This window comes from Silene latifolia, chromosome 5 (assembly GCF_048544455.1).
Source record: "Silene latifolia isolate original U9 population chromosome 5, ASM4854445v1, whole genome shotgun sequence".
Lineage (NCBI taxonomy): Eukaryota > Viridiplantae > Streptophyta > Magnoliopsida > Caryophyllales > Caryophyllaceae > Silene > Silene latifolia.
In genome coordinates, this window is record NC_133530.1 from 46,048,783 (window position 1) to 46,058,620 (window position 9,838).

The 9,838-nt window shown below is 44.6% G+C and overlaps 1 non-coding gene across 1 annotated transcript; it reads right to left on the bottom strand.

Moving 5' to 3' along the window:
* Positions 1 to 8,900: 8,900 nt before the first annotated feature.
* LOC141658152 (small nucleolar RNA R71) lies at positions 8,901 to 9,007 on the bottom strand. Its single transcript, XR_012549054.1, has one exon. It is a non-coding gene; the product is annotated as a small nucleolar RNA R71 (small nucleolar RNA).
* Between the last annotated feature and the right edge of the window lie 831 nt (positions 9,008 to 9,838).

The window sequence follows — 9,838 nt, forward strand, 5'->3', positions numbered from 1 at the left end:
CCTTTCTCCACCTCAGATAAGAATCCGACACCCATAAAGCATTGGCGGAGAAATTCAAGAACCACATGTTTCTTTGGGCCCATTTAATGGCCCACTCTCTTCGGCTCTCTGCAGTAAGCGCCATAGCAGTCTGCGGGACGGTATCAACCCTCGGGATCGTCTGTTTCAGCCCAACATTTCTCATCAGCCTTTCCGGGAAGATGCACACCATAAACTCCAATCCGGGAATGCGCACCGACCTAGTGGGATCCAAAGAAGACACTCCAGTGACGGACTTGAGGTGCCACCACGGAAGGACCCACCTGATCAACGGGCCATCATCACTCTTCAGCTTGTTCTTCCAATAATCACAGACCCGGGTGAAGTCCACCATGTACAACCTCGTCCTCATCGCAATCGAACGGGCATGATAGGAAAGCGCATGAACTGGGGGCTCGATCAATCGGAGCCACTCCATAAGCCAAACCTACCAAAAGCAGGTATTAGACATCAAAAAAACAACAAAAAAAAAAAAAAAAAAAAAAAAAAAAAAAAAAAAAAAAAAAAAAAAAACCGAAAAAAGGTGTCTTTTATCTGCAAAATGACGGGACTCCCCAAGAACGGCAGATCACGGTTGGATTTCCTATTATCCAAACCCAATATAACCTCTCCTAAGCATAAGCAAGCTGGGCTACTACGCAGCTCCATCTGCTCAACAAGGGCCAAAAGACGGGGATCACTTCTCAAGTCTTCGTCAACATGCCCCTGGAAGACATACACATGCAACAAGCAAAAGCCAAATGCCCTCCGCCTAGCAACATGAGAAACGGTGGGGTCGGCCCTATTGATGAATCGATCTATGAAGTCCAACATTCTCACACCTTTCGAGGTAACTAGGCGGTCCACCTCAAGTCTAGTCAATCCGAGCAAATCTCTAAATTTGCTCTTGTACCCTTGAGAAGTAGAAGGAATGGCAGGCAAATGTTCGGGGTCCCATCCACCAATAGGAGCAATTTCTTCAGGAAAGGGGCAAATATCACCTCCAGGGAACGCAAAAACATGGTAATTTGGGTCCCAATAGTCAAGACAAGCATCCAAAAACGGTTTCACAACCTTGATGAGTTTCAAACTCAACAACGATCCAAAGTTATAAGAGCCCATATCATGCTTCTCCATATTTGAAAATTCATTGGTCCATTCCTTCAAGCGGATCTCTAAAGTATTCATGATGAGAAAATTTATTTTGAAGAATTTTGTGTATTTAGACGAAGATGAGACGGAAGATTTGTGCGAATAAAAGCTCCATCGACGTTTCTATTTATACTAATTGCTGTTTCCAAAAATCCGTCAGAACGCAACAACCTGGGAACAGGCGCAGCACCCGCTGCGCCTCTTCAAAGGGACGCAGCTCATGCTGTGCCTCTTCCTGAGTTTCACTTCTGTGATTTTCCGCGTTGGATCTTTCCTAATTCCATAAGGAATAATTTCCTATTCCTACGGGTTATTATTTTGGTAAATACGGGAAGATTACCATGTTTCAGGTTTCCTAATTTCGCGGGCACGCATTTCGAGACGACATCGACATTTCTGCCATTATATCACACTTGTATATTTTCATTTTAGGAAATAAATTTCATTTTCATTTTAGGAAATAATTTTCATTTTCAACTTGTATATATTAATTTCTATTCTCTAATTTCATTTCTAAACTTATAGATTTCTATTGTTTTCTTTTTTAGGGGGTAACCCTCCCTACCGTCCGGTCATTTCCGGCAAAATTTTTGCATTTTTTGCATTTTTCGCGTTCTTTTAAGTCTCTCATTTTTGCGCTAATTAAGGCCATGTGTATATACAAATGTATGCTTTGCACGTTTTCTATGTAATTTTCGGCAGCATGACGGCGTAAACCGTCATCTACCAAACCTGTTCGAAACTAACCTGCAGATACAAGCAACGCAACCCAGCAGCAAAGGCACTCAGGCCGTCATATATATACCAAACGGAGGAAATGTACAAACTGGGGGCTCGAGCCCCAAACAAAGTCCAAAAAAAAAAAGGTCCAAAATGATAGTCCAAATGTACAAATGTGCGAAATATAGCCAACAAACAAAAACTATTGATGGGCGCCCTCCAACTCTGCAACACTCGCCACAAGAACGGCATTCTCGGCATCCCGAACCTCGAGCTCCCTCAACAAGCGAGCCGTCTCCTCCCGGGACTGGGCCAACTCTCGCTCCAGCTCGCGGTCACCCTGTAAACAATAAATTGGCTCATGTCAATCGTTTCAAGCAAAACTAAAAAAAAATCAATCAAAAATGAAATAGGCGTAAGGTTCATACCTGACGACCTCGACCGCCGACAAGTGCCTCGACGGCAGTAGCTCGCAGCCGGTTGGCCACCCTCCACAACGCCACAAACCGAGACGGCGCAACCTGCATTTTCAAAAAGAAATTCTCAACACATTAACAAACTCAATCAAATGTGTTCTTACACAAAGGTTATACAAGTTAGAGGCTCACCCTCCGAATCAGATGCTGCCAGTCGTCCAGGCCAGCATCCGTCACAGCTACGTCAAAGTCACGCAGCTCGGAGATCGTCGTCCTCCCGGTCGCGTCAGTGTACTCAAGGGTCTTGGGGTACTCTGGGGGCTCGATGCCAGCCGCCTCGACCTCCTACAAAGACAAATGGTTCCCATCAATCGATGATCTTTCATCATGATTCTCAAAAATCAAATCAAAAGGAAAAATAAAAGATACTCACCACTACCGGCCAGTACGCCAACCTCCCGTAAAGGAACGCCGAGTAGTCCTCGCCAGGAAGAAGAAGGGCGTCACCACTGGCACCAGCCAAGTCCGCCTCCCTCTCAGCCTCAGAAGGCTCCATAAACATCATCCTAGGAGGATCGACGGGAACCGTCAATACGCCCCGCGAGCACTGACGAGCCAAGCGCTCGCCCAAGTACCACACAAGACCCATCGACGTCCTCAACAGCAGTCGGCCCGAGCTCTTAGGTCGAAGGACCTCAGCCACAAAAGGAGGCGCTCCAGCGTACTCCGCCCAAGGTCTGGGCACCCACTGAGACAAGATAAAAAGGATCATTCCTACGATCAATTAAAAGACAATATAAGAAGCAAGTTAATATAAGTGGGATGCTCACGCTGCTCAGCTGAAGAGCGTTCACGTCCCGCCGGTAGACGTTGTGAGAAGAACGCTTGCTCTTCGTTCGGCACATCACCCAATCCCTCACCACGGGATAGGCCCTCTCCAGCAGCTCCGTCCTTTTGGGCGCGTGGCTCGGGAAGTAGGAGTACACCCACGCCTGCAAAAGCAAAATAATCAATGACGATCTTTCGTGATTTGATAAAGAAAAGGAATTTACTTTGGTCTAAAGGAAGGTTCATACCTCCGGTGATAGTCCAGTCCGAAACACCAGGAGAAGACCTCTTCTCCATCAACTCCGGACGAACCATGGCCCTCATGAAGCGGATGAGGACCGCAAAACCAGCAGTGACCCAGTCCCAACGTCCTAGGGAACTCAGGTCAGAAAGGAAAGGAAGATGCTTCGTCGACAGCCTCTCGCCCTTGTCTCCGAGTTAAATCGAAGACGAAACCACGAGCCACGACGAGCCCTCCGCTCTCGCTGTACTGAGGAGGAGGAGCCGTCTCCCTCCCGTCAATCTTCACCGGCGCGGGGTCTTCCCGCAAAGTAATCTCGAACGTAGGAACCGGGTATCAAACCCGATCTTTGAATGACCTTCGGCGACAAGTTCCGGCCCGATCGTCTCCTCGCCTCGGTCGAGTCCGCCCTCATGGCGCTCTCCGCCACACCACCTCCTCGGTCCCGCACGGCGGACCGAGAAATCATGCCGTAGTCCTCCAAAGTGACTCCCACCTCACCAAAAGGCATGTGAAATGTGGAAGTCGTATCTTAATCGGTCCAAGAAAGCACGGACCAGGCTAAGGTTAGCCCGCAACTTCCTCTTCGCGATATCCCTCCAGACCTGAACCAAAGGACCGAACGCTCCACGCTCGATCATGGCCCTCTCCTCCGCCGACAGCCGCTCGTAGTGCTCCATCGCTGTCGTGTAACCCGAGAACGACCTGATGTTCCCGGCCTCCTATTGTGATTTGAAACAAAGCTATCTTTAGTTTTGAATGAAGTTTGAAAGAAATTTGGACAAAAGAATGAAAGGGGATGAGTAGTGAGTAGTGAATTCCTACTTACCAAACTCTTCACCGTCCTGTAGGACAGGTGACCCTCTGCAGCCCACACCAGGTGCCTGCTCTCCCAAGTCTCAGCCCACGCAGAAGCTCCTCTCAGCTGACGACCTCCTCGCCCGACGTTGGCCCATCTCGGGGCCTCCTCCTCCTCGACGGCCTCCTCCTCGTGAGCCTCTTCTCCAGCAGCCATCACCGCAGCGATGAAGGCCTGCTCTAAAGCCTCCTCGACGGTAGCAGCGTCGATCTCCATAGGAGCTCTCCCAGAAGTAGAAGCCTCATCACCTGCAACATTAAAGCAAATTTAGGCCGCGTCACATGACGACAAGCCTTGGTTAAGGGATTTTCGAGCCTTCGGAAGCCCTGAAACCGATCTTTTCTTGCCATCCTTGGCCATATTCCCACCTACCCGATCACTCATGTGATAAGTTGGGTCAAGTCAAGCCTAATTCGAAGCCTAGTTCCGGGTTCGAGTCGAAATTTCGACAGCATTTCGTTGTAATGACGATTATGCCCTAGAAAAGTGCCCTGAAAAAGCCGTCACAAACCAAAATTCCGAGATGGTAGAAAGTTTACCCATCATTCAAGGATCCCAAATATCAAGTTTCATTGCAAATGGGCATTCCTAAGGCTATTTTCGAAGCAATTTACGGTTCAGCTGTAAAACCGTCTCAAAATTCACTCAAAGGCTCAAAACTTGACGAAAATTCGAAACAAATACATGGTTATGTTCCTAATATTACCTACTATCCATTTCTAGTGTCAATTTGACAAGGCAAATTCATTTGGGGGAAAAGCCCCAAAATTTCGATCGAAAGGGTCATAAACCCTAGATTTTTCGGCTCAAAATCGGACAAATGTAGAAGATTAATGCAAGATTGAGACACATACCTCGATTAGTCATGATTAATGCAAGCTTTTGAATCAAACCTTGGCGGAAATGGTGAAGATTTGAGAGAGAAATGAATGATTTGTGTTTCGAATAAAAATGAACAAAGCCTCCTGATTTTCGCGTTTTTTACGCAGGAAAACCAAATTGGGGAATAGACGCAGCAGGTGCTGCGTCTCTTCCAAGAGACGCAGCTCATGCTGCGCCTCTTCCTTTTGTTCCCTCCATACGGATTTTCAAAAATTCGTTATGAATTCGTTATTTGTGGGCCCATCTTTGGTGCGCCTCTTCCCCGATGTTATTTTCATTCTTTTGATCCGTTTGACGATTTTCTTTCGTTCCGGCCCGCATTTCCAAGCCCGCGGTAGACTGTTGCGTATTATTTATCCCGTCCAAGACCTTTTTCTTGTCGCAACGAGCATTCATTCCTTCACAGAATTCGACACACCTTCATTATGTCTCCAGCGAGAGTAAGCGGATATACTTTCCCTCTCATGACAAGAAGAATAAAATTCCCAATCGTGTCTCTAGCGAGAGTAAGCGGACGTACTGTCTCTCTCAAGACGTAAGGATTGACGATCTACCTAAGCAGATTTCCCCTCAGCAGTTCCCGCCTGTGTCCTGCTACTTGCAATTATTTCCCGAAGACTACCTAAGCAGTTTTCCTCTCAGCAGTTCCCGCCTGTGTCCTGCTACTCACAATATTTCTTGTTTCCCCGCAAAGTGCGATAAGGGTGTCGTTCTCCAATAGAGTCCCTATACCCAAGCTTTAGTTACCCTTAAGTTGAACTTACTTTAGGCCTCATTCCCGCCGATGCTTTCCTTTAGGGTCCCACACCCTAGCACCAAACCTTATGTATCCTTTAGGTCTTACCCTTAGCTCCTACGCTTAACCTTAGCTCCTACGCACCTCCGGAAGCATCTCGAGAAAGAAGTCTCAGGTATGGTCTCTCCTTATGGCTGGCGAGCCTCCTTACGTAGTCTAATGGACTTTAAACGACCCTCCCCGATAGTCGACAGACTCTAAAATGTTCCCGACGACAGGTCCTTGGCTCAGACCCCTTGAGCCGCCTCGCGTCGCCATAGTCGTCAGGTTGTAATCTTCGATTGACCTGATGGCTATACTTTGACTTTCGCCTTGTCCAAGCCTCAGTCAAAGTGGGGGCTCAGAGATACCTCATTTTTCGCACCTCCCGCAAACCACCCCGGTGATGATTGGGCCGCATGTTTGGTACGCGGAATGATTTGTGACAATTCGTAAGATTATCGTCAAGTGATTGCTCAAATATTAATGTCTACCTCTTAGTTGTCATCTACGTCCCGATACGGTCGTTTTGTGATAATTAGAGTACATTCGAGTCCGGGCCTAAAACCGTCTCCATTTTCTCGTTAACCCGAATCCCGAGTCAGAATGTTCTGGAATGTTCCGGATATTTCTATTCTATATTTCATAAATTTTATCTTTTAGTAAGCAATTTCCCGTAATATTCACATAAGATATTAAGGAAAACCGAATTATTTCCGTCCTACCATAACTCAAACACGGAAATCTTTCTTCTGCAGGAGGAAACCACTTGGGAACAGACGCAGCAGGTGCTGCGCCTCTTCCAAGAGACGCAGTGGCTGCTGCGCTCTCTTCCAGTGCCCTTTTCTCGCATGTTTCTCGTATCTTTTTCATATCTTTCCGAGATTCACTTCCAAAGAGTCTCCGAAACCCTAATTCCTTCACGTGATTAGTATAAATAGGAGCCTTCGCTCCTCATATTTCTCACGCGAGTGTCCGCCCTTCTCTTCTCCCTTTGCATTCTAGACTTTGTTCTTACTTTTGGCGTCTACGTGCTTGAACATTCGACCACGTAAGCTCGGATCCTTCTGAGTACCAGCCTCCCCGTTTGCATGACCGACCAATTTGACCAACTACACAATAATCAACTTAATTAATCTAATCGTTTTCCTCTTACCAGGGCACTTTCTTTGCATTCGCGTCAAGCATCACTAATCGATATCTTAGTCCTTCTCGTTTCGTCAACATATAAGTCTGAGGGTGTATAATCCTTATTTATTTATTGTATTTACCTTTTGTATAATCAATTGTAAGGTTTATGTCGAAAATACCATTAAAACCGATTTCTAAAACCATGCTCTAAAATCTCTTTTTACGGATTTCCAGTAGATAACCGTCGAGAAAGGACGCAAAGAATCGCCGCACCTCTTGAAGGAGCGCGATTCTGCCGCGCCTCTTCGTGAGGGCCGCGCATTCTCGCTTCCTTTCTTCTTCGTTCGTCCTCTGTTATTCGTTCCAAAATCCTTTTGTTTGTTTCGTTTATTTGTTTATTCTTCGCCATAATAGCATATAGTTCACATGTATTACATTAATCATCATCATTAATATGTTTTAATCATCACAAATCCGACTTAAATCCCGAATAATCTCATATTTGCGGGTTTTCGTCATTAAATTCAATTCCGGGTTGTAGAGATTCAATTCGTCAATATTGGGTTTCTGGAATTCGTCTTTGATATAGTTTTCACCTGTCTTTTGTCATATCTATCATATATTCGTCATTAATCCATCGTATTTAACTTAATTAATTGATTTAATTTGTTTGACTCATTAATATTTTTCACTTCTATCATTAATCCATCTTATGTTAATTCGTTCAATTCCGTCTCATTCATATTTTACTGTTTTCATGACCCATTCATATGTTAAATAACATGCTAATCACTTCCATCTGAGTAAATATCATCAATCGATCATTAAATTCACCAATTAACATTAACGACTTGCAATTACGGCTTCACAGCCAGAATTGAGCCAAGGAACAGACGCAAGTGTCTGCGCTATTCAAGGGACGCAGCTCGTCTGCTTTTGTTCTCTCGGCCGAGTTCTGTCCCTGAACTCCGTTTCTGCCTTGACGTAGTGTAATTAGCTTACGTATAATTAACTATTAACCGTAATATCACGCTAATTCCTGTTCGTTAATTTATTTGATTCTTTCTTTTGTTCTTTTATTTCTTTTTCTCAAATTATCCATTTTAAAGGTATTTTCGACATAAATCGCCTAATCCATTGTAATTATTGTAATTTTCATCATTGTAATTTATAATTATTGTATTTCTTTTATTGCTTGTATGTTTTCACATGTAATTGAACTTTAAATCCTACTTTGACCCAATTGTTTGCTAACTAATTGTTCACCGACTTAATATTAATTCTCACATGTTAGGATTAAAACTTGGATGTTGCATTGCATGCATACAATCGATGATATATCAAGTATGAATAACTTCCCTAATCATTAGTAGAGGCCGCTATCGAGGCGGGCGGGATTAGGTGTTCGATCAAAAGAGCTTCATAATACGTACCCTCACCCCTTACTCCAGATATCTCTGAGCACCCGTGTTCATTGGCATCCACGAGAGTCATTCTAGACATAGAATGCTAAGGGTAACGATTGCTTAGTGTTCATGTCTTTACTTTGTGTCTTGACATGACACGAGGTACTCGAACGGTTCCAATTTCCCATAAAAATTGGTGGCGACTCCATACAAATGCAAACGCTTGTTTCCCAAGCGCCCCTGTGGCCCCCGCTGTCCACACACATGGAGACTTTTTTTTACTATTGTGATGCAATTTTTCAAACGGGGGTAACTCAAGACCAAATTATATGGGTATTATTTCCGTTTTCCTTGATCGGAACCGCAAAACAATGGTTGAAGAGCCTAGACAAGGCCACTCTTGGAATTGATTCATGGAAGAAGTTAGCACTTGCCTAATACAAGAAGTTCTGCCCCCCCGGAGAAGACCAACATGCTAAGAGCCCAAATCACCGGGTTCAAGTAAAGAGATGAAGAGTCTTTATATGAGGCATGGGAAAGTTTCAAAGATACATATCGTACTTGTCCTCATCATGGGTTAACCGAATGGTTTCTAGTCCAACAATTTTGGAATGGGTTGTATGAAGATGCAAGGAATGTGCTCAACATGGGTTCTAATGGAAGATTCACCGAGGTAGATGACAACCAAACTTGGGCAAAGATAGAGGAGATGGCGGTTCACAACTCTCAATATATTAGGCCAATAAAAGCTACTAGGGGAAGGAGACATGAAGTGGACTCCGTCACATAATTGAGTGCTGATTTGGGTGCCCAACTAAGCTCCCATATTGACACAATGAACTTAAAATCTGAGAAGGCCATAGCCAAGATGAATGAAGCCTCTTAATAATCCAAGCAACATCAACAAGTCAATGCCATGGTGGCAACATCTTCTATTCCAAATGGAGTATGTGAGAATTATGGAACTTTGAGACATGATCAACAAGAGTGTAGGGGCACAAGTGAGCAAATGAATGCTTTTCGGGCATACAAGAATGGCATCCCTTACTCAAACTATTACAATGAAAATACCAAATTCCACCCAAATTTCTCATATTAAAGCCAAAATGTTCAAAATTCTCAACCAACATACACCCCACCTCCAATGAGAAATTCTACTCAAAGACCATATTTCAATCAAAACCAAGGATTCCAAAACCAACCCTCTTACAATCAATCCAATGACCAAGCTTTTGATGTTCAAAAACTCGTCCCTCAAATACAAAAGAGCCAACAAGATTTCTTTGCTCAAATGCAAAGAGATAGCCAAGCCAAAGACACCACCATCAACAATATCCTTGCTCACACCAAGATGTTGGAAACACAATTGACCCAGCTAGCCTCTTCAAGCTTGACAGGGCAGTCGTATAC